This window comes from Arachis hypogaea, chromosome 11, assembly GCF_003086295.3.
Source record: "Arachis hypogaea cultivar Tifrunner chromosome 11, arahy.Tifrunner.gnm2.J5K5, whole genome shotgun sequence".
Taxonomy (NCBI): domain Eukaryota; kingdom Viridiplantae; phylum Streptophyta; class Magnoliopsida; order Fabales; family Fabaceae; genus Arachis; species Arachis hypogaea.
In genome coordinates, this window is record NC_092046.1 from 87833783 (window position 1) to 87838203 (window position 4421).

General features: G+C 35.5%; 1 non-coding gene across 1 annotated transcript; it reads right to left on the bottom strand.

Moving 5' to 3' along the window:
* Nucleotides 1-3742: 3742 nt before the first annotated feature.
* Nucleotides 3743-3850, bottom strand: LOC112724186 (small nucleolar RNA R71). Its single transcript, XR_003163362.1, has one exon. It is a non-coding gene; the product is annotated as a small nucleolar RNA R71 (small nucleolar RNA).
* Nucleotides 3851-4421: the final 571 nt, after the last annotated feature.

Below are 4421 nucleotides of genomic sequence, written 5' to 3' on the forward strand. Positions count from 1 at the left end.
CCAAATCTGGCGTCCAGCGCCAGAAAAGGATCCAAAACCAGAGTTGAACGCCAGAAATGGATCAAAACCTGGCGTTCAACTCCACAAATGGCCTCTGCACGTGGAAAGCTAAAGCTCAGCCCAAACACACACCAAGTGGGCCCCGGAAGTGGATTTATACATCAATTAATTATTCATGTAAACCCTAGTAGCTAGTTTATTATAAATAGGACCTTTCACTAGTCTTTTTTTATCTTTGGATCGTGGATTGTATTTTGATCCTGTGATCACATTTTGGGGGCTGGCCATCTCGGCCATGGCTGGACCTTCAGTTATGTATTTTCATACGGTAGAGTTTCTACACTCCATAGATTAAGGTGTGGAGCTCTGCTGTTCCTCAAAGATTAATGCAAAGTACTTCTGTTTTCTATTCAATTCATCTTATTTCATTTTTAAGATATCCATTCGCACCCAAGAACATGATGAAGGTGATGATTATGTGTGACGCTCATCACCATTCTCCCCTATGAACACGTGCCTGACAAACACTTCAGTTCTACATGAAATAAGCTAGAATGAATATCTCTTAGATCTCCTAACCAGAATCTTCGTGGCGTAAGCTAGAATGATGGCGGCATTCAAGAGAATCCGGAAAGTCTAAACCTTGTCTGTGGTATTTCGAGTAGGATTCAATGATTGAGTGACTGTGACGAGCTTCAAACTCGCGAGTGCTGGGCGTTAGTGACAGATGCAAAAGGAGGGTGAATCCTATTCCAGCATGATCGAGAACCGACAGATGAATAGCCGTGCCGTGACAGGGTGCGTGAGCATATTATTCACTGAGAGGAGGGGATGTAGCCACTAACAACGGTGATGCCCTTGCATAAAGCCAGCCATGGAAAGGAGTAAGACTGATTGGATGAAGATAGCAGGAAAGCAGAGGTTCAGAGGAACGAAAGCATCTCCATTCGCTTATCTGAAATTCTCACCAATGAATTACATAAGTATTTCTATCCCTATTTTATTATATTAAATTCGAAAACACCATTATCCATTTATATCTGCCTAACTGAGATTTGCAAGGTGACCATAGCTTGCTTCATACCAACAATCTCCGTGGGATTCGACCCTTACTCACGTAAGGTATTACTTGGACGACCCAGTGCACTTGCTGGTTAGTTGTATCGAAGTTGTGAACCATGGTATTGGCACCATGTTCTTGGCGCCATTGCCAGGGAAAGAAAGAGCCATGAATTTTACATAATTAAAGTGTAATCACGATTACGCGTACCAAGTTGCTCACGTTGCCAGGGATTGTTCGAGCCTGGACATCACAATTTCGTGCACCAAGTTTTTGGCGCCGTTGCCGGGGATTGTTTGAGTTTGGACAACTGACGGTTTATCTTGTTGCTCAGATTAGGTAATTTTCTTTTTATTTTATTTTCAAAAATTTTTCAAAAATATTTCTAAAATTTTCTCATCTGTTTTCGAAAATAATATAAAAATGTTTTCAAAAATTTTATTCAAAATTTTTAAGAATGAATTCTAGTGTTTCATGAAGCATGTTGAAGCCTGGCTGGCTGTAAAGCCATGTCTAATTCCTTTGGGAATGAGTATGTCAGGTGTGTCATGTCTGAATTACATGCTAAAGCTTGGCTGGCCATTGGCCATGTCTAGTGTTTTGGACCGAAGCTTTCATTGAAAGCTTGGCTGGCTAGTGAGCCATGTCTATTTCCTGGACTGAAGCTTTAGACTAAGAATGCAAGATTCCTGGAATTCATGTTAAAAATTTTGGAATCCTTCTTTTTTCTTTTTCATATAATTTTCGAAAAAATACAAAAAAATTAGAAAATCATAAAAATAAAAAAAAATATTTCATGTTTCTTGTTTGAGTCTTGAGTCTTGTTATAAGTTTGGTGTCAATTGCATATGCATCTTGCATTTTTTTCGAAAATTCATGCATTCATACTGTTCTTCATGATCTTCAAGTTGTTCTTGGTAAGTCTTCTTGTTTGATCTTGATGATTTTTTGTTTTGTGTCTTTTCATGTTTATCATATGCATTCTTGAATTCTTAGTGCGTAAGCATTAAAGAATTCTAAGTTTGGTGTCTTGCATGTTTTCTTTGCATTAAAAATTTTTCAAAATTGTGTCTATGATGTTCATCTTGACATTCATAGTGTTCTTGGTGTTCATCTTGACATTCATAGCATTCTTGCATGCATCACATGTTTTGATCTAAAAATTTCATGCATTGCATCTTTTTAGTGTTTTTCTCTCTCATAAAAAAAAATTCAAAAATAAAAAAAAATATCTTTCCCTTTTTCTCTCATCAAATTCGAAAATTTGAGTTGACTTTTTCAAAAATCTTTAAAATCAAGTTGTTTCTTATGAGTCAAATCAAATTTTCAATTTGAAAATCTTATCTTTTTCAAAATCTTTTTCAAAAATCAAATCTTTTTCAAAATTCTTAGTTATTTTCGAAAATTTCAAAAATATTTTTCAAAAAATCTTTTTCCTATTTTTATACCAAATTTTCGAAAATAACATAATCAATTAATGTTTTGATTCAAAAATTTGAAGTTTGTTACTTGCTTGTTAAGAAAGATTCAAACTTTGAGTTCTAGAATCATATCTTGTGATTTCTTATGAATCAAGTCATTAATTGAGATTTTAAAAATCAAATCTTTTTCAAAACTAATTTCTAAAATATCTTCTTATCTTACCTTTTTCAAAAAGTTGGTTTCAAAATATCTTTTCTAACCTCCTAACTTCTTATCTTTTCAAAATTTGTTTCAACTAACAAACTAACTTTTTGTTTGTTTCTTAACTTTTTCAAAACTACCTAACTAACTCTCTATCTCTAATTTTCGAAAATATCTTCCCTCTTTTTCAAAAGTTTCTTTTTAATTAACTAATTATTCTTATTTTTATTTTTAATTTTAAAAATTTTTTCGAAAAAAATACTAACATTTTTCAAAAACCATTTTCGAAAATCACTAACTCTTTTTCAAAATAATTTTCGAAAATTATCCCTCCCCCATCTTATTCTATTTATTCATTATATCCTAACATCTCATCTCACATCTCTGCCATCCTCACAGCTGTGTTTCTTTCTTTACATCACATTCTTTGTCTCCCTCTTCTTCCACTCACAAAGGGATCCCTATACTGTAGTATAAAGGATCTCTATTATTATTATTATTTTTTTGTGCCCTCTTCTTTGTCATATGAGCAGGAGCAAGGATAAGAACATTCTTGTGGAAGCAGATCCAGAACCTGAAAGGACTCTGAAAAGGAAACTAAGAGAAGCTAAAATACAACAATCCAGAGATAACCTTTCAGAAATTTTCGAACAGGAAGAGGAGATGGCAGCCAAAAATAATAATAATGTAAGGAAGATGCTTGGTGACTTTACTGCACCTAATTCCAATTTACATGGAAGAAGCATCTCCATTCTTGCCATTGGAGCAAACAACTTTGAGCTGAAACCTCAATTAGTTTCTCTGATGCAGCAGAACTGCAAGTTTCATGGACTTCCATCTGAAGATCCTTTTCAGTTCTTAACTGAATTCTTGTAGATATGTGATACTGTTAAGACTAATGGAGTAGATCCTGAAGTCTACAGGCTCATGCTTTTCCCTTTTGCTGTAAGAGACAGAGCTAGATTATGGTTGGATTCTCAACCCAAAGACAGCCTGAACTCTTGGGATAAGCTGGTCACGGCTTTCTTAGCCAAGTACTTTCCTCCTCAAAAGCTGAGCAAGCTTAGAGCTGATGTTCAAACCTTCAGACAGAAAGAAGGTGAATCCCTCTATGAAGCTTGGGAAAGATACAAACAGTTCACCAAAAAGTGTCCTTCTGACATGCTTTCAGAATGGACCATCCTGGATATATTCTATGATAGTTTATCTGAGCTATCAAAGATGTCACTGGACACTTCTGCAGGTGGATCCATTCATCTAAAGAAAACGCCTGCAGAAGCTCAAGAACTCATTGACATGGTTGCTAATAACCAGTTCATGTACAGTTCTGAAAGGAATCCTGTGAATAATGGGACGCCTATGAAGAAGGGAGTTCTTGAAGTTGATACTCTGAATGCCATATTGGCTCAGAATAAAATATTGACTCAGCAAGTCAATATGATCTCTCAGAGTCTGCATGGAATGCAAGCTGCATCCAACAGTACTCAAGAGGCTTCTTATGAAGAAGAAGCTTATGATCCTGAGAACCCTGCAATAGCAGAGGTGAATTACTTAGGTGAACCTTATGGAAACACCTATAACTCATCATGGAGAAATCATCCAAATTTCTCATGGAAGGATCAAAAGCCTCAACAAGGCTTTAATAATGGTGGAAGAAACAGGTTTAACAATAATAAACCTTTTCCATCATCCACTCAGCAACAGACAGAGAACTCTGAACAAAATGCTTCTAATTTAG